Below are 27911 nucleotides of genomic sequence, written 5' to 3' on the forward strand. Positions count from 1 at the left end.
TATTCCCCATACCAAAAAAAGGTGGGGGCGTGGGAGATATCAGATATCTTGCTCTCTGCCATATGGGCATGAAATGAGAAGGTAGCCTTTTACAAGCAAGGAAGCAGCCCTTACCAAGAGCCAAATCTGCCACTGCCTGGATCTTGAACTTTTTGTCACTAGACCATGAGAGATAAATGTCTGTTATCTAACATCTCAGTGTGTAGTATTTTGCAATGGTAGTCTGGACTGACTCAGACAACCATTTTGGGGCCAGGTTGTTATGGTTTCTTGAGTGCTACAGAATTAATTTAAACTAATTAGAAAGAAAATTAATTTCTTGAAGGTTGAAAATTTGGGAGTGAAAACAAAGGTTTATTCAAAATTATAAGTGGGGACATTCAACTGGACCCAAGGTGAGACGATCTGTTGAAAGAACAAACTACAGACTGAGGCCAAGAGGATTCATTGCCATGGGCCAGGAGGAGCTTCGCAGTGCATTCTGGTTTGCCCACTTTAGTGTGGAAAGTCCTGTTGTCCTTCAACCCAGGCAAAGTAGGATGGTCACTCTGTTAGCAAGGACATGGCCTTAACACTACCCCTGTGGTGAGTCGTGGGCATAAAAGTCTGTTTAGAGAGCTGGAGAGAATGGGAGGGGGGAATATGGATATGGTAAGGATAATCAACTCTTTCAAGAAACGTTCCGGCTTGGCGTGGTGGTGCACACCTGTAATCCCAGCACTTGGTAGTCTGAGGCAGGAGGATTGCTGTGAGTTCAAGGCCAGCCTGGGCTACACAGTGAGGCCCTGTTTAAAAAAAAAAACAAAAAAACAACAATAACAACAACAAAATGAACATTCTATTGTGGGAGGAGAGGGGACAAAAAACAGCAATATTATTGAGAGAGGTGGCATTAGAAGAAGGAATTTGGCCATTTGTCTTTTTTAAACTGAAAACTGGATGTGAAAGGGAGAGGTGCAAAGTCCTAGAGCTGTGACTTGAGAGAGCAAAGCGGGCATAGGAGGTTGAGATGGGAGTGCAGGGTCCACCTGTAGCTGGGGAAGGCGGAGGACAGGAGCAGACGTGGGAAAGGGTCCGATGGAGCGGTACAGTCTGTGGACGTCCTCTTCTGATGCCTTACGTGTTCCCGGCGGGAAGTAAGAAGCCAGCTAATCCACTGAGAGTGAGACCAAAGAATAGTGTTTGAGAAGGAGAAAGGAAGCACATGTAACTGTTTAGGTTGGGAGGAGCGACTGGGACAGTGCTCTGACCTGCTCCGTGACAGTATTGAAGGTCTCGCCGAGGATGGTCGTCTTGACCTCAACGTGAAGCCAGTGAAGGAGGCTGAGTGCTTCTTTCCAGCTGTATTCAACTGCAGAGATGCAGAGATGAGGCAGGTGGAAAATACGGCAGGTCCAACGTGAGCTGTGACTTTGTCAGAGCAGAGCTATGTCAGAGAGAGGCTGGGGAAGCCGGAGTCCTTTGTCGAGTGGTCATAATGATTAGCCATGGGTGTAAGATGGGTAAAGAGGGCAAGGGATCTGTGCGGGGTGTGCAACAGTGAACAAATGGCAGGACAAGGTGGATAAGAGGTTGGGAAGTCTTGGAGCCAAGCTCCTAAGGAGAATAGACAGGAGATAGTGGTCTGAGATTGGGCTGCATACACTTGAAGTACAGAGGAGGTACAATTATTGGTTGATTTGGAACATAACATGGGAGTGTGTGGCTGCACAGCTGGGGACAAAAGCTTTGGAAGGAAGGAATTCAAGGAATGGAGAGCCTAGAGCACTAAAAAGATCGTCTATCAGAACCTCAAAGTCACCAAACATTAAGATAGAGAAAGGCTAGAAAGTGATAGAAACCAGGAGCTAAACAATCTTCAAGAAATGAGAGGGCCGGGGAGAGGGAGATCTTCTTAATACACTGTAGAAACAGTGAAGGCCACTGAGTGAAATAATGTGGTCTAGTCTGACATGAGACTTGGGGAAGAAGTCGGAGGACTTGGAGAGACAGTGAGGATTATGAATAGAACCTAATTCTCAGCCTGGCAGGCCCAGGGGCAGACAGGCTACAGGAGCACAAAAGCCTCCCTGCGAGGGCCTGCACGGTCTTCTGGGGAGACTTGGGTAAAGGGAATAGTGAGGATACTGGGATTTTTCCAGTGGGGGACCAGGAGTGAGACAGAGGCCATAATGAGATTAATTCTGCTGTACTCGGACACTCGTGATAAACCTGTAAGTATCAAAAGGTAGAGAGGAGGCATCAGCCTCCATCTTCAGCCACAGAGTTGGGGGACATTTAGCCTAAGGAGGCAGGATCCTAATTCCTGAGCTCCAGGAGTATCCCAAATACCTTTAAGTGACTCTAAGTTCTGAGTCTCCTTCTTCATCTTTGTATGTGAGGTTACAGACATTTAGGAAAATCAAGTGCTTCTCTAAGTCCAGCTTCCATTTGCCCTTCATATCAATGAAGGGTAAAAGGGTCATTGTTTTTCACTTTATTATAACAGATATAATGAAAAATATTCAGGGGATTTAAGGCATCAATAAGAAGAGAAAAAAACAACCTTTAATTACGCAGAACTGTTGAAATTGTTTTCTGATGAGAATGCAATCAGAAGAGGAAAATAAAAACTTGTTTGGATGATAAAATTCTGACTTCAATGTACTTAGTGTTGCTGGGTGTGGTGGTGCACGCCTGTGATCCCAGCCCAAGTCAGGAGGATCACCATGAGTTCAAGGCCGGCCTAGGTTCCACAGTGAGTTCACAACCAGCCGGAACTACATAGTGAAACCCTGTTTTAAAAACCCAAAACCAAAATAAAACAAAAAATGTATTCATTGTCAGCCTCAGAACAATGAATCTGAGGAGGGCCAGGGAAACCATTAACAAAAACTGCCCCTGTCCTCCTTTTCAGAGTCTACTGTATTCAATCACATCATCTTGGGAGATCCCTTTTTATATTTGTATTGCTGTTTCTTTTTTTCAGCTATTTCCTGTCAGGCATGGCTTAAACCAACAGGACAAAGCAAGCAGGCTGCTTTCAGCAACAACAGTGGCTTCTCAGTAAATAGGTCAAATGGACTCAAAGTGAAGTATACGACCCCCCTGGTGCCAAAGAAGTCCAGTATTTGTGTACACTTCTGAGCAGACCATCTTTGGGCGTCCAAGTCATAAATATTTCACCCCAGATTACTTAGCTCCTTCAATATCTATATGATCCTAATTCCTTTCCCAGTTAGTTGCTAATACCTGGCCCAGTGCTAGTCCATCCACTCAAGGATGGAATCTCTCCCAGTTAGCTGCTACTGTCTCTCTCTAGTGTCAGTCCATCCACACATAGATGTGAGAAGCTCGGCTTTTCCCAGCTAGCTGCTAGTAAAAATTTCCTGATTTTAGTCTCTGTTTTCTGGATAAGCTTTCCTTTCAAAAGCCTGTTTTGACAAGTGGATTCTTTATGACACTTACATCTTTACTTTTGAACCTCCCCATAAGCTCCTAGAGTGATGTCTTCTGCGTAATTGTGACACACAAACACATACTTTATGTCAGTACCATTGGTCTGATCCAAGTCGACAAGCTCTAAGGGACTTACTGTCTGAGTTTTCTCTCTTACTTTATGCTTCCTGTTCAGAGTTCTTCTTTTGCACTACTCAGCAGTTTGACCTTTGTGAAGAGATTCTTAGTGAACGCGAGCAATCGATTCCCCAGAACCTGCAGGTGAGGGGTTTCAGGAGGCATCTTCTCTCACATTCCCTTGATAGAGTCTCTTGTTAATGGTAAAATGCTCATGTCTCTGATAATCTTGAGTCCAAGAGATAGAATGATTACAGAGAAAATGGGTCCCTGGAAAGCATTAAAGGAAGAGTGAATGTCCCCTATTTTCTGACTTTTGGTCTCATTTATGCTATAATACCCTTTCCAAAAAGAACTTTTTAGGTTAGGACCAGCTGTCCCTTCTCTGTGCTCCCAGCCTCTCTTGCACCAAGGTATCCTTTGGAATTATCGTCCTCCTCCTTTTCATGTGTGGGATTATATCCTGGGTTCAGGGTGCACGCCCTCTAAGCTCTTCTCCAAGCTTGGGGACATTTTCTGCTTTTGGGAATCACTGTGTGCGGGGTGTGTGTACGAGGAAGGAGGTAAAGGTATGGGGGCGGTGACCATGCTACTCTAGACTGAAAATTCCTTGAGCACAGATACTTTGTGTTTTGTTTTTCCCTCTGTTTGAATAATAGTCTTCCCTCATTGTTTACTTCATGAAATCCTACTCAACTTTTAAGGGTCACTGCCTCTGCGATCCAGCCAACATACTCCAAGTCAAATCAGCCACAGTCCCTTGTCCCCACAGCCCTCTGACTTTCCTTACACAATCACTTTATCCTTCCTCCGCAGGTTTTTCTCTTGAGGATCTGTATTAGCATTCATTATTTCAGGGTTCCTGCTGATAATTTGGGACTCCAGCCCTTTCAAAGCAGATTCATAAAGCCTCTTATTACATATTAAAATATTATGATTTCTTTAGTTATAAATCTACCTTTCACTAAAAGGCTGAGACTTTGTTTTTTGTAGTGCTGGATATTGAACCCGGGCCTTCATATATACTAGGCAGGTTCCCTACCACTGAGCCATTTTGATATTTTATTTTGAGACATGGCCTTGCTAAGTTGCCCAGACTGGCCTTGAACTTGCAATTCCCCTAAGGCTGTGACTTTGATATTATTATTTCCATTTCCTTACCTCCTTGCCTAGTGTCCAGAAAATATTAGGGCTTAAAAAAAAATGCTTCTTGAATTAAAGAGATTTCACAGGCAAAAGTCCAAGTAACTAAGATCAGATTTACATAGTGTGACTAGGATTCTGGAAGATCTTTCCTTATCCCCAACAAACTTATTCTTCACCTCTGACCAGGGCAGGAAGTTGCATTTGTCCCTTTAGTCTTTAATGCTTTAGTTGGGTCTTTTGGGTCTCCCAGGATGGGGGTCTGTTTGAAGCTACCCTTTCCCAGGAAACTTGGAGGGTCATGACACTGAACATCCAGACGTTCTGGGAAACACACACTGTGTCTGCCAGAAATTGGCTCAGGGTATCAGATTCCCTACCATGGTTCTGCAGCAACAGTCAAGACCATGATGAGGAAGTGGGCAGGAGTAAAGAGAGATCAACCAGAGAAAATCCTTGGAGGGAAGAAATGGGCTACAGAGAAGGTAAGAAATGAGAGAATCCTTAACTCTACAATTAATTTCCAACTCATTTTTTTACCATCATCACTATCACCCACCCATGAACTCTGTTAAGTCCATCGCCCTGTAATTTATAAAATTAAAGCACTTCTTGCCTTGCAGTACATGTAACACACACTCAGAGGAGGAATTTAAGACTCATTAATGCCAACCCTCCTTACACAGGTTAGATAGAGGAATCAGAAACTGATCTCACCTTTGACAGAATTATGCTGACTGCTTTGAGCAGGACAGAAGTAGACTGAGACATGGGGAACAAGGTGAAGCCAGTGCGGTGATAGAGATGGAACAAAATGAAAGTATGCTGTTGGTGTAGAGGCAGACACAGTGGGCATCCTGTGGAGGCTGGCACGCATTCACATGGTGATCCAGGAGGTAACTACTGGGTACAGCTGATGCCCTCATGGGCCATGCACATCATGGGCTGATCACCTGATGCCAAGCAGAGGTGTTGGGAGTTTCCTTGATAGCTTTGTCTGCTCTAAGAAACTAGCACTGCGGATAAAATACAAGAATGATTAAGTATGCTTGTCCATTTCTATGTATTTTCCTGCATAAGCCCATGTTACATGGATGCTTTTCCATTTGTTTTACAAAAGAAACAGAAAAAAAAAGAGAAAGAAAAACAAAGGAGAAAAAAGAAATTAACTTTTAAGTATATAATAAGGATATTGCCTTTTCTTTTCTCTTGTTCCTTACCAAATCCCCAACCCCAGCCATCCCCCAAATCTGATGAAAAATGTAATTGGCTCAGTGAAAAGAACAAAGATGGTGAAGATGGCGGTAGGGTTAGGAATACAATAGACATGAATATTTGGTGACCTCTATTCAAATATTGTATTATTTGATGAGAACCCCTAATGCATCCATCACACTGATAGGTGCTGGAACAGTTGTAAAAAAAAAAAATGCATGTTCTCTGGTCCCTACCCTCAAACAGCTACATGCACATTCATAGTGATTCAAGGCTCCCATTAAAAACAAAGCATTCTATTGCACTATCTGATGAATAGCAACAGCCCTTTCTAATGGCCTGGCCCCTTTCAGAGAGTTTCAGCAAAAAGGACCCAGCACCCCAAGTCTTTAGTGTTTCCACCACTGATCTCAAACAGGATCTGGGGTGGTTCAGATTGTATATTTGTGTAATTACCAAGCTTTACCTTATTAGCACTGCATAGGAACCAATTCCAAACATTTCACATTATGTTCGACTAGATGACTTCCTGGAAAATAGTTCAATAATTCAGCAAAGCAGCAATCAGTGCTCTAGGTATGAAGCTAGTACCCTTCTCTTCTCCCCAGAGTCTTATCCTCAGGCACAGCCTAGGCCTCTCCTCTACAGGTGTTCCCTGCCTTACAAGTGTTTCACCTTCTTATAGGATATCCTTGAACCTATGTGTTCTGGGTTCCTCAAGTCTGTGTTTTCTAGACTGCATCCTTGATCAAGGCTGCTCCCATTAGATGTGTCCTCTGGGGGCACATTTCTCTTTAAAACAAACCTCCCCCATCTTCACACACACACATACTTTCTAAAATATACTTATAAACTGCAACTTTACTTCCTCTGAAACATGGCATTGGTACATAGTAGGGTAGGGAGCAGATTTAAGGGAAATGATTTCAGTTTGAAACTTTTAATTTGAGAGTGGCTGTGAATTAGTAATCTGGCAATGTTTCATTTGCAGCTAGATAAGTGTGTCTGATATTCACAAGTGAAGTTAGTATGCTAAAGGCGTAATATAGGAGATTCATGAATATGTAGGGATGAGTAAAACAACACAAAAAAACCCCACAATCACAACACTGGAGTGGATAGAGATTGCTCAAGGAGTGCCAGAAGAGGGAAGAAGTCTGCAAGTGGTAGCCCTTGAAGGATACAAATACATTTAGAATGTGGGCAGTGGCCTGAGGGAAAATGAGAAAGATCTAGAGAAATAGGAAAGCCATTTGGATGTAGAGTCATGGGAGGGATGGGAGGAGACATAAAGCACTCGTGACTATCACTGGCCACCAGAAAAATGGCAAATGTAAGGATGAAAAGGGAATTGATTTTGGCCACCACATTATGGGTCCCAAATTCATGAAATACACAAGTTTCAGAGAATAAAGAACCTAGTGTGTTAGGGTGAGGATTAAAAGAAAGGTGAGATATCAGTTATAAATCCTTCTTTTGAAGAGCATTAACCAGAAAGGAGTCAGGTATTGGCTTGAGGACAATGTAAGATGAAAGGATTTTCCCTATTTTTTTTATTGTGGCTGTTGCTTTAATATGAGTTAAAGAGTTGAACAATTTAGGAGCAAGAAACCTATAGACATGGAAGGTTGAGAGTCCCAAAGGGGATATATAATTGTGGAGCAAGAACTGAAAGAGATGAGATTTAGGAATGTAGGTAGATTTTTAGCCTCACACTTATTTCTCAACTCTAGGAGAAGAGCAGCCAAGGGTAACTTGACATGTGAGAATGTGGCCAGAGGGCTTTGCTGTTTCTTGATGAAGGAAGAGAGGTCATTATTTTCTAGGAAGAAGAGGGAAAGGGCTAAATATATAAGGTTGAAAAAAGCGGTGATGGTTTGAAAAAGCAGAAATAAATGGGAGGAAGAATTGACCAAGGACAAGAATAGAATTATTGATCTGTGGTTCAAGGACAGCTGAGACAGTGTGCCACCAAATCATGCATCTGTATGCACAATTGTCTTGAGTTTCTGTTCCTGTGTCTGGAAACATCTTTCTCTATATATAGAAGCAGAGAAACAAGATCAAAAATTGAACTCTATATGGGGAAGCATTGTTTATTGGGTCATTGCATTAGACTATTTTCTGCTACTATAATAAAATACCTGCAGCTGGATATTTTATAAGTTAAGAGTTTCATTTGGCTCATTATTCTAGTAGCTGGAGGTCTAAGCAGCACTGTGTTGGCATTCTAGTGAGGGTCTCCCATCTGCATGACAACATGGAAGAGAAGTCAGAAGGGAAGTCACATGCAGAAGGGACCTCCTTGAGGGATCATCTTGATCCTTTCTTGAGGGTTCTACGAGAGCTATGTTAATCCCAGCTCAGAGTAGAGCCCTTAATGATCTAATCACCTTTCTCTGGGTTCCACCTCTTAAAGGTTCTTCCACTTCAGCATTGCTACACTGAGGACCAAGCTTCCAGCACATGAACCTCTGGGAAACACAATTAAACCATACCCAAACCAACTAGAGCAGTTAGTGAGCAGAATCTTCTTTCACTGAGATACATGCCAAACAAGCATATGATATGAGTTTGTTTTCCTTGTCTGCCTTTCTGCTACTGCCACATCCTCTATGGGGTTACTTAATGCCTGATTCACCATTGGTGTCGCCCATACAATACTGCTTTTCTCAAAAGAATGTATTTTATAGGAAGAGAAGGTCATATGTTTGTGTTTATGCTCACAAGATTTTCTGATCTTAGTGTGTGCCTTTCATCTAGAAATACGTGACCTCACAGAACAGGGACATGGTCACTAAAGCTAAGTTACTGCATTAGCTAGGTGATAACACTTAGCAAGTTTGTGGGATGTGGTATATGCTCCAAATCAGCAGCAAGTGATGATGATGTTTCTCCCATAGCCAGGATGCTAAGCCACAAGAGCCAAGTGTTAAACTCTTGCTCAGTCTTACAACTGATGACTTATTTGCAAAATATTTGTTTCCTGTTCCTGAGACCATGCTCTTCAGTTTTAGAAATCACGACTATTCGGGAGATATAATACTGGAGCCAGTGAACTACATGCTGAGGCTGCCATCTAGCAATATTGAGCTCTTCCTGCCACTAAACAGTAAACAAAAAAGGGCATGATCTTATGGTATCAGGCTAATTGGTCTTGGTGACCAAAGTGACCAAAAGGTTGTTGTTGTTATCCAATGTAATCCAAAGGGCAGGAGACTATGTGGGAGACCTCTTAAAATGGACATATATATAGTGGCAATAAAATCTGTAGCAACCCTGTAAAGGCAAGACCATCAATGACTAGACTCCTCGGGAATAACCATTTAGGGGACCCAATATATAAAAAACTTTGACTAATTGAAGTAGTGTCTCAGAAATTGGTAATAGAAAGAGGAAACTATAGATATGAATTCTAACCTTGGTTAGCATTTACAGAAATCAAGGCTGTAACTGTTTCCCATATTTCATCTCTCCTCTCTCTCTCTCTCTCTCCCCACCCCCCCCCCCCCCTATTTCTGTAACTGTGTTACCATATATACATAACATCTTTAATCTCTCTTTTACTGCTAAAGTTGTGATAGCTGTCTTTCTAATTTATACCATAGACTAGAAGACAGTAAAATTAGATTGTCCATGAACTAGAGGAGGAATAGCTCATAACCCAGACATGAATGTTCTGACCAATAAGACTTTTGGAAAAGGCAAACATGTAAGTGCTTGATTATACTTAAGCCAGTTATGAGCCACACAAATTTGAACTCTTTAGATCAAAAAGGCAAATATCAGCACTTTCATAAGCTCCAACCTGATACCTTTTGTTAGGCAGTGTAATGGATAATTTTATGTAACTTGACCAGGCTATAGGATGCCCAGACAGTCAAACATTATTCTGGGTATTCCTGGGAGGATGTTTCTGGATGAAGTTAACACTTGAATTAGTAAAATGCATAAAATAGACTTTCCTCTCTAACATGGATGGTCTAAACCAATTGCCTGAAGGCTTAAACAGAACAAAAACTTTGACCTTTCTGTGAAGAAGAAAGAATTTCTTCTGCCTGCCTATGAGCTGGGCATTGTTTTTTTCCTGCTTTCAGAGTGGAACTGAAGTATCAACTTTTTCTGAATCTTGAGACTGCTGGCATTTGAACTTGAACCAAAGTGTCAACTCTGCTAGGTCTTCAGCTTGGTGACTGCAAATCTTGGGACATGTCAGCCTCCACAATCCCACAACCCAATTTCTTATAATCAATATATACTATTGAGTCTGTTTCTTTGGTCAATCCTGAATAACACAATCAAGAACATATGTTGTTGTTGCTGCTGTTTAGAAAGTTAAGTCTAGGAGATGATGTGTGTAAATGTTGGATGGATTTTGGGCTTTGCTCGGTATTTGTTTGATACTCATTTCAATTTCTCTGGTCCTATGGATGCCATATTTCTCAATATGCAATAGTGAAGATTCAGTATGTGAGTCAGGATCTGTCTGCCATTCACTTGCACTTGTATTAGTCTTCCACTGTGAATTGAGTTATGTGAGAAGAAAAACAAAGTGAAAAGCACTTGTTTTTTGATGAATGGACCAGTAAAAAGAATTATTTTTCTAGATCAGCTGCTATAGTGATGGCTTTTTGATTGGCTTCTTTTTCTCATTTTGTTCTTTTCTTCATTGAGTTTGTTGGTACATTTTAGATATACAATATAATGACATTCATCACTGGAAATTTGTACCTTTACATAGTCTAACTGGGTTCTTATTTTTTTCTCTATTCCCCTGCCTTCCTTTCAACCCCTCCACCATTCCCTATTTACAATGACTTTGTTTCCATTTTTTCATTTTCTCATATTAATTCCACACCCTTCTTTCTTTTCCCCAACCCATCTCACTTCCCCTTTGGACCTTTTCTTCCTATTTCACATTATAAATTATAAATTTTGATCCTTATTTACACTTTTAATTTTTCACACCAGAGAAACTATTTGGTATTTACTCGAGTTTGTCCTATTTATTTCATTTAAGAGTATGGCTTCACATCCCTCTGGCTGGGTATCTTTCCAAAAGAATTAAAAGAACCATATCACAGTGCTATATGCGCACCTATGTTTATAGTGGCACAGTTGGTAATAGCTAAAACTTGGAAACAGCCCATTTGCCCATCATTTGGAAACTGGATTAAGAAGATGTAGTTTTTCTATAAAATGGAATACTACTCAGCCATAAAGAATGAGAAATTAGATTCATTCATAGGAAAATGGATACATATTGAGGATATACTCCTAAGTGAAATAAGTAAGTCATACATGTGTAAATACTGAATAGTTTCTCTGGTGTGAAAAACTATAATAGTACATAAGATCCTAATGATATAATTGACAATGTGAAATAGGAAGAAAAGGGCTAAAGGTGTAGGGAAAGTGGGAAAGGTAGGGGAAAGGTAATAAGGAAAAAGAAAAAAGTATGAGAAAATGAAAAAATGGAAATAATACAAAAAAAAAAAAAAAAAAAAAAAAAAAAGAGAGAGAGAGTATGGCTTCAATGTACAAACATTTAGCTATAAATGTTTCTAGTTTATCTTTCTCTGTGGCTGAGTAGTGCTTCATTTTATTTTTAAAAAAACACACATCTTCTTTATTCAGTCTCCAGTTGATGGGCAATTGGGCTGTTTCCAAGTTTTCGCTATTACAAACTGCCACTATGAACATGGGTACGCATATATCATTGTGATATGATTCTTTTAATTCTTTGGGGAAAATAACCAGCAGGGGAATAGGTGGGTCAAATGGGACCTCTGATCATAGTTGTTTGAGATATATCTATAATGATTTCCACAGTGGTTGCACCAACAATGGAGAAGGATTCCTTTCTCCCTACAACCCTTCCAGCATTTGCTATTTATTGGTTGATTGATTTATTTATGTATTTATATATTTTTATTTTTTTGTGGTGCCAGGGATCAAACTCAGGACTCTACGCTTCCAAGGCAGGTGAAGGTACCACTGAGCAAAATCCCCTGCCCAGTTGATTTCTTGATAGCAGCCATTCTTTCTGGGGTGAAGTAGAATCTCAGCATTATTTTCATCTGCATCTCTACAATGGCCAATGATGTTGAATGTTTTTTCATATATTTATTTGCTGCAGTATTTACTTCCTTGTCTGAGAAATGTCTGCTCATGTCAGATGCCTTTTTATTTTTTTATACCAGGGACCGAACTCAGGTCCTTGTGCTTTTGCAGGCAGCAAAATCACTGAGCTAAATCCCTCAGATGCCCATTTTTGAATTGGGTCTTTATATTTGGGGAGTTTTGATTTTTTTTTTACGTTCTTTATATATTCTAGATAGTAGACCTTGTCTGAGGAACAGCTGGCAAAATTTATTCCCTCATTGTAGGTTGTCTCTTAGTTCTCTTGGTGGTTTTTCTTGAACTGCAGAAGCTTTTTAGTAAGATGAGATCCCAGTTGATTCTTTTCTCTAGTTCCTGTGCTGCTGAGGTTTTGTTCATAAAGTCTTTTCCTATGCCATCATCTTCAAGAGTTCTGTCTAATTTATCTTCCAGCAAGTTTGGTGTTTCTGATTTAATATTTAGCTCTTCAAATCCACTTAGATTTTAGTTTAGTGCCTGGTGAAAGATAGGGGTCTAGTTTTAATATCTGGCAGGATGAAATCCAGTTTTTCTAACACCATTTACTAAAGAGGCCATCTTTCCTCCAGTGAGGATGGATGGCTTTTTTTGTTACAGATGAAGTAGTTGAGTATGTCTTGAGTTGTTTGTACATCTTCTCATCTGTTCCCCTGATCCTCAGGTTTGTTTCTTTGCTGGTATCATGCTATTTTTATGGCTTTGTAGCATGGTTTCAGGTTGGGGATTGTGATACTCCGTGCCATGTCTCTGTTACCTAGAATGGTTTTTGCTATTCTAGGTCTCTTCTGGTTCCAAATGAATTATTGTATTATTTTCTCTAGTTCTGTGAAATATACTGTTGGGATTTCAGTAGGGATTGCATTGAATCTGTATAGCAGTTTTTGAAGTATGGCTATTTTCACTATATTGGTTCTTTCTACCCAGAAACAAGGGATGTCTTTCCATTTTCTTATACCCTCTTCTATCTCTTTTTTCAGAGTGCTGTAGGTCTCAATGTAGAGGTCTTTTGCTTCCTTTGTTAGGTTGATACCTAAATATTTCTTTTTTGGGGGAATGTTATTGTGAAAGGAATTGTTTCCCTAATTTCTCTCTCAGTGAGTCTGTTATTTGTGTACAAGATGGCTACTGATTTTTGAGTGCTGACCTTGTGTCCAGCTACTCTACTGAATTTGTCAATTAAGTCTAGAAGTCTTTTGGATCATCTATGTAGTAGAGTATCATATAATCACCAAATAATGACAGTTTAACTTCTTCCTTTTCTATCTTTATTCCTTTTATTTCTTTCTCTTGTCTAATTGCTGTGTCTAATGTTTCCAGAACTATATTGAACAGGAGTGGTGGTAGTGCACATGCTTGTCTTGTTCCTGATTTTAACATGAAGGTTTTCAGTTTTTGACCACTTAGTATGACTTTGGCTCTTGGTTTTTCATATATAGACTTTTTTAGTTTGAGATAAAGGAAATTTTCTATAGGTTTTTAATCTTGAATGGGTGTTGAATTTTGTCAAATGGTTTTTCTGCATCTATTGAGATGATCATGTTTTTTGTTCTTGACTCTGTTAATATAGTGTATTACATTTATTGATTTATGTGTGTTGAATCATCCTTGCATCCCTGGAATAAATCGGACTTGGTCAGGATGTATGATTTTCTTGATGGCCCTCTGTATTCTGTTTGCCAGTATCTTATTGAGGATTTTTGCATCTATGTTCATTAGTGAGATTGGCTTGTAATTCTCTTTAAGGTGGGTCTTTCTCTGCATTTGGAATCAAAGTAACGCTTGCTTCCAGGAATGAATTTAGAAGTATTGCTTCCCTTTTGATTTCATTGAAAAGCTTAAAGAGTAATGGCTGTAGTTCTTCTCTAAATGTTGTGTACAGTTCAGCAGTGAATCCATCAGGACCTGGACTTTTCTTCTTTGGTAAATTTTTTATTACATTTTCAATTTCACTGATTGTAACTGGGGTGTTGAGAATTTTTTTATCTTCTTTGTTCGACTTTGGTAATTCATATATATCTAGAAATCTGTCCATTTCTTCTGTGTTTTCCATTTTATTAGAATACAGGTTCTCAAATTAGGTATCTATAATTCTCTGGATTTCTGCTGGATCTGTTGTGACTTCCCCTTTTTTGTTCCTAGTTGAATGTATTTGAGCTTTTTCTTTTCCTTTTTTTGATAAGGTTGGCTAAGGGTTTATCGATTTTATTTTTTCTTTTGAAAAACCAACCCTTTGATTCATTGATTTTGTATCATTCTCTTAGTCTCCATTGCATTGCTTTCTGTTCTGAATTTTATAATTTGCTCCCTTGTATGAACTTTGGGTTTGTCTTGCTCTTCTTTTTCTAGGAGCTTGAGGTTCATCATTAGGTTGTTTATTTGAGCCCACTCTGTTTTCCTAGTGTGGGCATTCACTGCTATGAATTTCCCTCATAGACCTGCACTAAAAATGATGGAAACACTTTGAGATCCTGTGAAGGAATGACCTGAAGCCAGGACTGTAAGGCTTTTTGCTTCATGGACACATGAGTCACAGTTACCAATAGACCTTGAGCCTTTCTATAGAAAGTGATTGGCTGCAGTAAACTTAAACTGGGCTGGGTGTGGAGCACACAAAGATAAATCATACAGAATTCTTAACTGAGGAGCTTGACCACCTTGGTACATGCATTAACATAATAAAATATTATGGGCTGGGGATTTAGCTCAGTGGTTCTGCCACCTGCCTCGCAAGCACAAGGTCCTGAGTTTAATCCCCTATACAAAGAAAGAAAAAAGAAAACCATAATACAGTATTGAACTTTTTTCACAATGCTTAATAAAAGTGCTATTTCTCTGAAATTTGGTGAAAAAAGATCTAGAAAACAATCCGATGTCCTGTGACCTAGAGCAAATTCTCTTGCCATCATATCTCGGGTTCTTCTTGGTAAGATGTTGCTTATCCCATAAGTCACAGTGACAGACAAATGAAATGGTGGATGGAAATTCATTCTGTAAATGTTTGAGTGCTACACAGAAGTGAAGTTGGAATTCAGGTTTTTCTCTGAGCTCCCCAGAGTCAGGAATTCTGGAAGGTCTACTTCATCCTGGTGTTTTCAGAGCCCAGGAACTGACTGCTGCATGATGATGGAAACATCGGGGGCTTGATACAACTTCTGTCTTTGGATCTACTGTTTCCTAGCTGTGTGACCTCCAACAGAGATTTGCATTCTCTGAGCCTTAGCTTTCTCATCATTAAAGTAGGGCAATATTTGCTCCTTAGAGGACTGTCTTGCAGATGAAGTGAAATAGTGCATATAAAATATCTAGTTAAGTGGTCGGCACATAGCAAATGTTGAAAAGAACTGTTCCTGGCCAACTTCTCCAGTGTCTTCCAGCTACCAGGACTCTACCATGTGTCACTCTCATCTAACCTTTTTTATTGCTTTCAAACTGAGAGTCTTTGCAATGAACTACATTTCTAGCTTTTTTTTTTTTCAATCTTAAGACAAAGACTTGCTAAATTGTTCATTCTGGACTCAAACTCACCATCCTCCTGCCCTAGCTTCGCAGAGTGCTGGGATTATAAATGTAGGCCACCATCCCTGGTGAGTGTAGCTTCTATTTATGCAAGACTCACCATTACACAGAGATTTTTTTTTTTGCTGCCTAAGTCAAATTCAGGGTAGTGCATGTGCTGGGCAAGTGATCTGCCAGTGAGCTACAACCCCAGTCCAAAGATTTTAAATTGACTAAGTGGTCCAAGAAGCTCTTTCATTTTCCAATCCACTTGATTCTTACTTACTGAGTCCCCTGTAAGTGTCACAGGGGGGCACTCCTAAAGTAGGAAGAGCTTCAGGAAAGAAGTTCTTTCTCTGGAAAGAGCTGCAGAGTGATGAGAACACACTGTGCACAATAAACCTATCTAAGGACAGTTGTTCTGAGGGCCAAGTAGTGAAGAACAAAAGGGTATCTCAAGCCACAGCCAGCAGTATTGGCTGCCTCTGGGGCAGTGGAAACATCCTGCCAACCTAGTACTGGCCCAGCAGGAGACCAGCCCAGCCCACTAGACCACACTAAGGTTCACAGTGTGCCAGGAACACAGAGTTTTGAATTAAATCCAGGCTGTGCACCTGGGTAACAGAAGGTGACAACACTAAAGGCAATGAGCACTGTTCCCTGGGCCTGGCATCCTCCTTGTTATTTGCATTTAAAAGGCTAACTGTGGGCCAGGAAACACTGCAATTACCTTGGGAGAAAGAGGGGAGCAGTTAGGATAAAGGAAGACACTGTTTGCTGTTTGCTTTGGGCCTGGGATTGGACACGTGGCAGCCAGCTGTCCATCCTGGGAGCCGCCACCAAGATGGCTCTGCCCACATTTGTTGCTGACCTGCCAATGCTTCAAGCCACTGCCAAAGTCTTGAAGAACTGAGACACCCACCTGAGGAGTTAGCAGGGCTTCCCATCAGACTCCTTGGCAGGCAAGGACTGTGGGGAGGTAGCTAGCTGACCTACATGCAGGTCCAGTAACTTTACTGAAAATAATGCCATGATACTTGAGCATCCTACTAAAAAGAAGAAAAAAGAAAAAATCAAAAGACATGCAAAGCATCCTTCAGAATTTCTGTGAGCCTCATATCCATTATCTTTTATTTTAGCATGAATGGATTTAATAACCTAAAGAGATGCCAATTCTTAAGAAAAACCAAACTCAAAGATGGGAAAAATGGCTAATCCTCGGTCATAGCTATCATCTTAGTTTTAGTTCTGTTCTACTTGGACACCACCAAGTTAAAATTCTCTCTTAGACACATTGGAACTGTTACTCATTGGGGTTTCTTGGCACAATTCTAAATCAACCCCTTTCTAAATCCTTTTTTCTTTTTGACAGAAATCCTCCAAGATCATAAATAATGCAAAAAGAAGAGGAGGAAAAAATGACCTTGACCATGAGACACGGAATTAGGGGAAACAAGTGCAGCATAGGACCTGTTGTTATAACCAAAATCTTAATAAATAGTAAATTGTTCTCTTCTCCTTCTTTGCTTTGCATATCCAGTAACAGTAGCTAAAGCTCCATCAGGGAACGAAGCTCTAGACTCCCACTGCTATGTCAGCCAATCCTGAACTGGTAGCACCTACCTCTACAGGCCCTACTCTCCTACCCCGTGAGTTATGATATGCAGTGGTGCTGTTTGCATTCTTCAGAGCGTAATTGTCTGAAAAGCATGAGCAAGTTCAGAAACTAATGTCTCATCATCTCTCTCATCTATGTCAGCACCTCCCATCAAGTATGTCTCAGAGCATTCTGCTATGTCTTTGGTGTCTGTATATAATTCTGGTCTTCTTGTTCTCTCACAGGGTTCAGTTGGGTATTCTCCTGGTCTCAGCTGAGAAGGGACTGCTCATTTCAGGGTCTGTTTTCCTGTGTCCCCATATCTGCCATCCAAATGCTGCACGTTAAGAGCTATATTACTCCAGCCCTTGCAGTGCTAGAGCCAGGCTGGTTCCCTGTAAAACTATAGTTGTCCCAAGGTGTCAATGCAGGGTGTGAGGAGTGGGGGTAAAGAAATGATTCTAAGACCTACCGTGGACACCAAAATCCAGGTGCTCAAGTCCCTTGTATGCAATGGTACACTATTTGCACATAAGCTACCCACATCCTCCTATATACTTTAAATCATCTTTCAATTACCTATGCAAAGTAAATGCTATGTAAATATATATTATACTGTATTGTTTAGAGAATAAGGACAAGAAATAAAGGTGTGTGTACATATCAGTACAGATGCAGCCACCGTAGGACATAACCCATGGTTGGTTGAATCTGCTGATGTAGGACCTGTGGATACAGATGGCCAGTTGTACAAAAATAAGGAGGATATTGCCCCTTTCCAGAGAGGTTTGTCTAGACACCCCTCCACCACTGCCACATCTTGCCCTAAGAGTCTTAAGCATCTCAAACTTCCAACTCAAGGATCCTCTTTTGTGTCCTTCTTCCATGTAAAGTAACTCACCTAGGGACAGGAGTAGGGGGGTGGCACCCATTCTCAGATTAAGTTCAGCCAAGACCACTCCAGTGAAATGTAAAAAATCCAAAAGCCCACAAAGACCTCCAAGGTGATATTTAGAGAAGACTCACAGAGGAAATGGGACTCAGATGGGATTTTGAAGCAAAGGAGCCATGTAGGAAAGAGGGTGGAAAGACACTACATGAATTGCAGGATTTTTGTGTCTATCTAATTACTGAAACGAAAAGGACAGGATGACCAAAGGAGCAACAGTTCCTAGGAGCCCAAGTCTGGGAAAGGTTTTCTGTTTTATTTTGGTTTGGTCTGGGTTTTTTTGGTATATGTTATTTCTTTTAATCCAAAAAATAACCTTATTGATTCTTGTTGTTGAGGTATATCACAGGATCAAAAAACCAGGGCCTTGAAAGATTAAGTCATAGCCTTTGTTGGCACCACAGATCATACTTTAAGAAGTGTCACTCCAGAGGTACTTTTGTCAATCAGGACTTGGGGGCTCAGGGGTGAGTGTGGACTGGAGAAATGGAGGCACCTGGCTTCCTGGTTGTTTGCACACCAGTCTCCTTGGTCCATACCTGCAGCTCCTTTGGGCATTATTACATCTGCAAGATGACAAAATCCTACACAGAAAGTGTTGGACTGAAAATACTTGACAGTCTCTTTTTCATATAGGCAGAGGATCCTTAGGAGAAAATAAAGCTGGTAATAGCTCTGTTTCTAAGTGTAATGGTTTTTGTACTTTCCCTAGAGCTGACTCACAGAATAGGAGACCCATGCCATGGCTTTATTTGGATTGATGTGTCTGAATTCAAACTAGAGGAATTATTCAAAGCTATTTAAAGTCCTGAACCACCAGTAGGAAGGGAACTGAGCAATGCAAGGGCCAGGCAAGCAAGGTTTTGGGTTTCTTTGTCATTGATGAAGACAACAATGCATTTGCCGTGTGTCTTCAATGGATTAGTGTTATTCTAGGTGCTAGGCTTGGGATGAGAGCAGGATCCAAGGATAATGAATTCAGGGTTTCTACCTTTAAGTCAATCAGTGAAAGCCCCCCTCCCCCCAGTCAAAATATATTTGTTCCGTCCTCCTTCCATCCTTAACAAACAAACTGATATAGCGGCATCGCCAAGTATCTTCCCCTACTGGAAACATTCATGCCCTCAACTTCTTCAAACTCACCAATAGTTTCATGTCTCTTCCCAAGTTTTAAAAACTGGTACACTACGAGTTAAAAAATATGCCACTGATGAAACAAGGAAATAACTCAATTGAGTTTTGCAAATCCCAAACACAGTTTTCTCTGTATACAAATGAACCCGGAAGCATGGATTGGAACAAAGATGACCCTGTAATACAATCTTCTCTGTGCAAATAAGAATGAGTGAGTTGACTGAGACTCTTACCCAGGGGAGTTGGGTGAGGCCTTGGGCCTTCAACTATAGTTTTATTGGAGTTCAGCAACCTATGAAGACCTGGGGAGCAGAATGAGCTATTAATGGGGAAACAAAATTCACCAACAGGGGTTCAAATAAAAGTGATCAAAGGTTTAAATTTGAATCATAGCTCTGCAACTTACTGACCCTCAGTTCCTAGGCAACTCACATAAGCTGTTAGAATGTCAGTTTTTCTATCTGTAAGCAGAAGACATGGTAGTGATAATAACATCAGCTCTGATGACATAAAAGCACAACTGTGAGATTCTCATCACGTATTTGAAACCATGCTGTAATCTGCCTAAGGCATGACAAATATAAGAGACTGCCACCATTGCTATAATGGTCTACAGAATGGAATATATTTAGAAAATTCAAGTAGTCTAGTTGTGATTCTATTTGTCTCATACTATTTCCTTCCCATAGAGGTAAAAACTGGCCACTTGCTAAACAGAAGGGCAGACAACAAAGAGATGGACAAAAATGTATGAATTCTGTTAAGTTTCATTGACCTAAATAGCCATATTAAGTTATCAGATATAAGACATAATTGTTCAGACATTACACATGCACTCTTTTTTTTTTTCTCATTGAGTTTATTGGTGCTCTTTAGGTAAACTGTACAGTTGCAATCATCTTTGGTATCTTGTACCTTTACATGATGTATCTTGGTTCTTATTTTTTCCCCATACTCCTGCCTCCCTTCACCCCCTCCACCCTTCCCTATTTATAGACTTTGTTCCCATTTGTCCTTTTCTCATATTTTTTCCTTTCCCTTCTTACCTTTCCCCTACCCTTCCTTCTTCCCCTACTCCTTTAGCCCTTTTCTTCCTGTAAAAGTTGGATTTTTGAGAACGGGGGATTTAGCTCAGTGCTTCTGCCACCTACTTTGCAAGTGTAAGGTCCCGAGTTTGATCTCTGGTTCCAAAAACAAACAACCAAAATAAACCAATAGTTTCTGGGCCAGGGATTTGGCTCGGTGGTTCTGCCGCCTGCCTTGCAAGCACAAGGACCCAAGTTTGATCCCCAGTACAACGAAAAGTTGGATTTTGAGTTGCCTTTTTAGATCACTCTGTCTTACAAAGATTTCCACTCACCTTATATTTCCTAAACATTCATCTTTCACAAAAGTTTTGTGTTATCTCTCAGTAGGTTGGATGTCATTTTTCTGTTTTAGTTCCCACAGTCAAGGGGTCAGGTAGATACAGGCACCCAGCTTGGGTGGCCTCTCCTGTCACAACCACACTCTGCCTTTGAGTCCAGTCCAACTATCTTTGTTAATTCGTATTTTTATAGTTTCCCTCTCAGGTACATACTCAAACACCTACAGACCAAAATTTGCTACACGTTTAGTTGCTCACCTACATAGTCTGGACTCATCTGAAAGCCAAGATATAAACAGCATCATCTTTTGCTTAATACAATATATAGTTCTTTACAGGTGGCCCAAGAAAGCTGAACCTAGAGTAAAATGAAAGCCCATACCCATCCAGAACAAATATTACAAAGCTAATTTTCTTATTAGAGTCGGAAGATTCAAAGGTTATCTTAATATTAACATTTACTGAGTACCTTCCTTAGTCAAGACTCTGCCAAGCCAACGTAATAAAGGGAAAAAAAAACCTGCAAACAGATCCACCCTTTGTTCAACAGAGAAATGGTTCAGAGACCAGCTAAGGCAGGTGAGGCAGAGGCAGTGTGGACAGTGGGAAGAGAACTGGTTGTCACTTGGGTTTTGCCCAAATCTGCTGTGTCATCATGAGCTACTCCCTCACCCACTCTGACACCGGCCTTCTCATCTGCAAAGTAGTGACAGTCCTTTCTTGATTGTACATTTTGCTTTTCACACTGAGAATTTTTCTCATCTCTATATATTTAATGAATCAATGATAGGAACTCAAGCCTTTTATTCTCTGGCAAAAGGAAATGTTTCATGATGCCAACCTCATGCTAGTGTGTAGCTGATGTTTGCATTAAAATTCACTCAATCTACAACTAAATTAGCAATTTTATAATGTGAGGACGAAGGCACTCAATCAGGTCTTCCTTGTTATTCCACACTTTGTCTTAACTTGATCTGCTTTTCCCTGGCTTTGGTTCTTACTGTTTCCTGGGAGAGGGGGCAGGGAAAACTCAAGTGTAAATATCTTCATTAATTGTATTTCTCAGTTCCCTTGTTAGGTTCTTATAATCCCTCTACTTGTTACCCTTTAGCCCTACTTCTCACTCTTACTTCTTTGCCCAAGAGCTACCAATCTATGGGTTTAATGCATGCTGTTTTATTTGAATGTGCTCTTATACTGTGGAATTTCCTTCGTGTGCATCTATTTTAGATTTCTGTCAACAGTACTGGGCTGTATATTTCTAGTTTCCTGGGGAAGGTGGCAAAAGAATCCCTCTCACCATGCCTCCTCTTCTCCACAAACAGTGACTTCAAGCAGAGGACCTCTGCTAATACTCTACTCTCCACAGAGCAAAAGAGCATGTAGTATTTGCCTTTGCAACAACAGGAAGGGGAACGCTATGGCATGGTGATTGAGAACACAAGCTTTCCAGTCAAGCCGACTTTTGTCGGAATCCTGTTTTTCCACGTTTATATGACTTCAGGTAAATTACTCAGTCTCTCAAAAATCTCCCATTTCTTCATCTGTAAAATGAGGGAAAGGGTAAAGTGTAAGGATACTGTGAAGATTAAATGAGATAGACTTAGAACAATGAGATTGGCCAAGAGTAAATTCTAAATAAATGACACTTGATTTTGTAATAAATACTTAGAGTGCTCACAGATGTTGAGCCCCACAGATCCCATGCATAGGAGAGAGTTTAGGATGAAGATGAAGTTAAGAATTTTAAAGACAGGTCTGGGGGCATGGAAAATTGCATGACAAAAATCTTCCAATCATTAACCCTTCAGGTCTTTGGGATAAAAGATTCTGATGCAGAAACTGTTAAAGTAACAGAGCTGATCTTTTTGGACTAGCAAGAAGAAAACAGTAGTCTTCCAGATGTGGAATTTTTAAAAAATATTAAAATATGTACTTTGAAGCACATATTTTGTCTCAGCCTACCTTTCCCCCTTCCCAAATAAGTCTCTCACACATGTAAATTTCCCAACTAGCTGATATCAACTTAGTCAATAGTATTGTACCAGAGCAACCTTTATTCTGAGGTTTCCTAGTCAAGGAAACTTTGAGTTACAGGAAGTTAGAGCCTAGAAGGTCCTTAGAGACCATCTGTCCTGCCCTTTGTCCCTGAGGCACCTGAGTATATGAAGCTGCTTCTATCATTGTCTCATGCTTTGTTTAATGTGCTCCACTGGACAGGAAGAGATTGTGCAAATAACTCCTATGACTCTAAGTTCTGTTGCCTCCAAGTTCACGGACACCTGCATGAAGCCAGCAGAAGGAGTCCTGCTTGATGTTTCCTGAGAGTCAAGAGGTAATCCAGTATGGATTCTGGAGTCAGAATACAGGAGAGAGGAATGTGGTTTAAACTTGGCAGGTCACATGTTCTCACGCATTCTTGAGCCCCAGGGCCTTTCCCATCCCCCACCAGTTTAACCTTTAAAGGGCAAGCCTCAGGGAACAGTGAGCTCAGTCACTGCCCTTCAGCACTATGATCTCTAGACTGTGTGTAAAGCAGTCCGAGCCAGGTGAGTCAGAAAAGCGATGCCCAAAGCCACAGTGATCTGAGCACGATTACAAAAACCCCAATCTGTCGCCTTAGCCAGGGAAGGAAGCTACTTCTCAAAGAAACGTCTTTGATAAGCCCAATGACTCATCGGAGATCAGAAAATATGTTATGCTTCTATTTATACTTTCCAAACCAGCTTAACTGCCCTTATTAAGTGTTGCTAGCATATGAAAATGGTATCTATTGACTTTTGGCAGAATGATAAACTTATCTTTTCTCTTTGTTTCTCAATATAATACTTGTGTGCTTGCTCTCAAACAGCTTCTTTTAAATGTGTGATCAGCATCCGCAGATATCTCAGTTTATTAAGTCAGAATTAGAAAAGTCAGTACACACGTAATTAAACAGCTTTCGATGACAGACTTTAGATGGAGGATGAATTTTAGTCATAATTAGTATCAAAAATATAACAAAGAGAAGTATGACTTTATACTGTTCCTGTTAAAGCTACTAGAGAGAATAAATATATGAAATTTTATGGTTGCACAACAATCTTTAAGGTTCAGTTCTGCAATCATGCTGCAGGAAGAGGAAGATGTCAGAGATTGCAGTTTAACTGAGGACCAGAAAGTACTCAGGACCAAGTATACTCCAGTCTTTCAGAAATATGAACATTTGGATTGTTCAGCAAATGTTTATGCGCATGGGGAGAAACTCTGCAGGGAGTGTTCAAGCAGTGTGCCGGCCACATTCAGTTGCATGAGAGACACTGAGATGACTGACACTGTCTTCTGTTTCACTTTTTGGGTGAATGGCTTTGTAAGTTTAGTGCTTATGAATTCTTCATAACCCACAAAGTGAAAGTATTTGGTATTGATCAAAGAAATTTCAAATTACATTCAATTGGGTGGGGAGTAGAATTCTCACTTTCCAATCATCCTCAGGGAACAGAAGTTAAAATAATAAGATATTCAGCAGTACCCATCTATAATGAAGAGAAACTGGAAGTTTTTGTGATCATTGCCATTTAAGACACTTTAAAAAAACAGACTTCTATGAAGAGCTGCTTTTTACCTCAAAAAGATAAAATAATTTCATTTCTATAGTATCTTTTGATAAATGGAAATTTATAGAACATAAAATTTTAACTTAAAGCATGACTTTCAGAAGTAGAAAATCAGCTGGGCATGGTGGCATATGCATGTCATCCCAGCTACTCTGGAGGCTGAGGAAAGAAGATTGAAAGTCAAGGCCAGCCTTGACAATTTAACAAGCGTTTGTCTAGATAAAAAAAAATCAAAAGACGACTGAGAAGGCTGAACGTGGTGGTGCACACCTGTCATCCCAGCATTTGGAGACTGTAAGTTTGAGGCCAACCTGAACTACATGGCAAGACTGCCTCAGAATAAATAAAATAAAATAGCCTCAGTGATAGAGCATCCCTGTGTTCTAAGCACAGTACTGGGGAAAAATAGAAATAAATGGAAAATCAGGGAATTAAAAAAAAATCTTTGATACATTTTAGAATTTAGTATGTTTCATCACTCCTACTGTTTAGGACATAATGAAAGGACTTCCAAAAATTTGTCAATTTTTTTTTTTTTGCTCAAATTCAGGTCTTGTAAATTCCTTATCAAATAAACTGCATTTATTAAGATATAATCAACCTATTTTCATATTTTAATCATCTAAGACATATATAACTATAATCACAGCTTCAGATCAGCATGATAATCAATGTTATCAAACTGAATTAATTTAACTCTAATCAAAAGCAAAAATGCCATGACATTCTAGTTAATTAATGCTGTTTTATTTTAGGAAATATGCAATGTCGGTGGGACTTTTTGCAATAATAAAAATAATGTTTAAATCCCTCTGCCTCCTTTATAGACCCGTCTATGGCTCAGTGACTTAGGCTCACATAAAGGGTCAAATTATAAGCTTTGAGTATCATAAAGGGCCAAACCTTCGACATTAATATAACCTAGATTTGAACTGGAAGGCTTGCCTTTTATTACTCTGTCTTCCCAAAACAATATACATAAACTGGGCATGGTGGTGCAAGCCAGTAATTCCAGCACTCCAGAACACCAAGGCAAGAAGACCTCAAAGGCAAGCCCAGCAGGGCAACTTTGTGATTTAGAAGAACTTGTTTCAAAATTTTTTTAAAAGTAAAGAAATTAAAAAGAGCTGGGAATTTACCTAAATGTGAAGATCTTGGATTCAATCTCCAGTACCCTGCCTCTGAAAAAAGATATATGTAACCAAGACATGAGCACGCTGCTTACTTTTCTAGTCTTGATTTTACTAACAAAGATGGGGAATAACTAAGAGAAAATTTCTAAAACAAAAAAAGAAAACAATTGAAAGATCTGCACCTGGGGGTAAACGACAGCTGTAGAAGAGAAAAAACATTTGGGTGCTCTGAGTTAAGGAAGAACTTTGGGATACTAATAGTTCGTTTCTTCTGGGACACAGATACTCAACCTGTTTGAAGTTCTAAAGTATTCCAAAGTTACAACTAGACAAGATTAATGCCATATCAAGTGATTTGAATGTAATGATATTCAGGGAAAAAAATAGTACAAGACCAAGAGGGAGAAATTATTTTATGAATTCTGGATCAGTGACGAAAGCCAAATATTTTAAGTCAAGTGTGAAAGAGACTCAATTTTATTTCAATTAGAAATAAAAATGGGTTCAATTATATCCATATATTCTTCTTCTAGCATGTATGGTAACTGTTTGGAGTAACTCCTTAGGAAATACAGCTTTTAAGTACATAGCTAAAAAGAGCTAAAAAGATATTTTAAAAAGCATACTCATGGGCCAGAGATTTAGCTCAGTGGTTCCACCACCTGCCTCGCAAGTGCAAGGTCCTGAGTTCGATCTCCAGTGCCAAAAAGAAATAAAAAGTGTACTCATAAGACAAAAGTCCCCTAACTTCAGATATTTCTAGAAGTTGCTCTTTGGGTTGAATTCCCAACCACACATATTCACTCTTATGCAAATAAGCCAACTGTCCATGCCAGGTGCAAAAAACAGAAAACTCTAACACAGGAACAAAAACTTTATTTACTCAGAGAATTTCAAAATTCTAAGCATTAACTCTAAACTCATGAAAACTTGAGTGCTAAAGAAGTTGAAAGACTCAGACATTTTAGCCCCAGGAAACGAAAATGATTCCAACAAGATATAATGTTCCAAAAGATCACTGTTTCTTCTTTTCAGCAACATCACCCATTGGCCAACTATCTACTATATAAGAATCTCCATTTTTGCAGAAAAGTGATCTTTGTCTCTCTGATGAATCAAAAGAAAACCTATAGGCATGGATTGCACTGTGCTGTCTTTGGTGACTCACTGGTTTTCACTCAATGGAAAATCTGAATAAAGTGAGCTAATGAATGAATGTAAAGATGTTCACCAACAACTTGCTATCTCACTGTTCTCATTGAATGGCCTAACATGAAGTCCAGGCTCTTTTACCTACAAAGCTCTCCTAAACCTCCACTGTCTAGCATTGCTCCAGCAAACCTCAGTCTCAAACTCTGAAGCACACACTCTGTCCCAGTCAGGACCAGCTCTTTGTTACATCTGCCAGCAAGTGCATTCCTTCCATTGCTGTATCTGCTCTTGATATGCCCCTGTCTACAATGCACTGCCACCCCCACTAGTCTACTCCTCTTCAATGTTAGTCTGTCCCTGAGAATCCATCTTCTCTGTGAAACTCTTTGCACTGACCCAGCCCAAAGATCATTCCCTTTGCAGTTTCTGTTCTGCTTACAGCCAGAGTCACATACATTAGTAGCAACCCACGATTTTCCAAAAAGCCAAGAAACCACCTAGTTGTATTTCTGCTGCTTCCTTATAAATATGTACCCTTATAAGATTACAATATTATGAGGTCCCTAGGGAAGAGATACTCTTACATTTCTTTAGCATTACTTCTCCACAAAGTCACTGACTTCTGTAAAACAAATCTACTGATAAAGTTTTTGTAAAAAGGGAAGGGAGGAGGGGGTGAAGGGAGGGCAGGGACAAGGGAAAAATGAGATCAAATCTACTGATAAAGTTTTTGTAAAAAGGGAAGGGAGGAGGGGGTGAAGGGAGGGCAGGGACAAGGGGAAAAAATGAGAACCAAGACCTGTCATGTAAAGGTACAAGATCCCAATGATGAACGTAAGTGTACTGTATACCTAAAATGTACCAATAAACTCAATGAGAAAAATAAAATAAAACAAGTCTACTGAGACCTAAGTCTACTGAGCCTAGAATTTCATGAATTAAGAATGGATCCAGTTTCTAATTAATCTAGCAGACCAAATAGACTTTTTTTGTGCTTTTAAGTTTATAGTAAGGTAAGGACAAAATTCAGACTCCAGAGTTAAAGAGATAACCTTGACAGAGATTTCTATTTATGCATACAGATTCCTAAAATGACTTGCTTTATGGCATGATGATCATCTAGAATGATAGAATTAATATTGCTTACCCAAATGTGAGTAAAAGGAAATCAGAGACAACAGAGATGAACTTACCTCTTTTTAGTAAAGGGATCATTTGTGCTGTACACTGTGGTGGCTTCTTGGCAGAAATTCACAATATTTACCTCAATAGATGCTTAGAGCACCTCCACATTTCAGAACTGAAGTGTTATTTCAAAACACATTTCAAGCTGAACCTGGGAAAACATAAAAACCTACAATTTCTTATCATGCTGAATGCTTCTAAGCTATTTGTATTTGTCACCCTGAAACATACCTGCTGACTTAAAGTCAGG

The 27911-nt window shown here is 39.9% G+C and overlaps 1 long non-coding RNA gene and 1 pseudogene across 2 annotated transcripts; one reads left to right on the forward strand and one right to left on the reverse strand.

Annotated features, from left to right (window-relative positions):
* Nucleotides 1-748: 748 nt before the first annotated feature.
* Nucleotides 749-27911, reverse strand: LOC104860698. 2 transcript variants are annotated; one of them, XR_002025276.1, is made up of 6 exons: nt 27893-27911; nt 27670-27812; nt 5416-5714; nt 3575-3825; nt 1251-2211; nt 749-785 (listed from the first exon to the last, which is right to left on the reverse strand). It is a non-coding gene; the product is annotated as an uncharacterized LOC104860698 (long non-coding RNA). The 2 variants fall into 2 exon arrangements; XR_779772.2 differs by having other exon boundaries at nt 27670-27905.
* On the forward strand, nt 23699-24156 carry LOC117286734 (annotated as a pseudogene).

Source organism: Fukomys damarensis, unplaced genomic scaffold (assembly GCF_012274545.1).
Source record: "Fukomys damarensis isolate Sample0158 unplaced genomic scaffold, DMR_v1.0_HiC HiC_scaffold_18, whole genome shotgun sequence".
Taxonomy (NCBI): domain Eukaryota; kingdom Metazoa; phylum Chordata; class Mammalia; order Rodentia; family Bathyergidae; genus Fukomys; species Fukomys damarensis.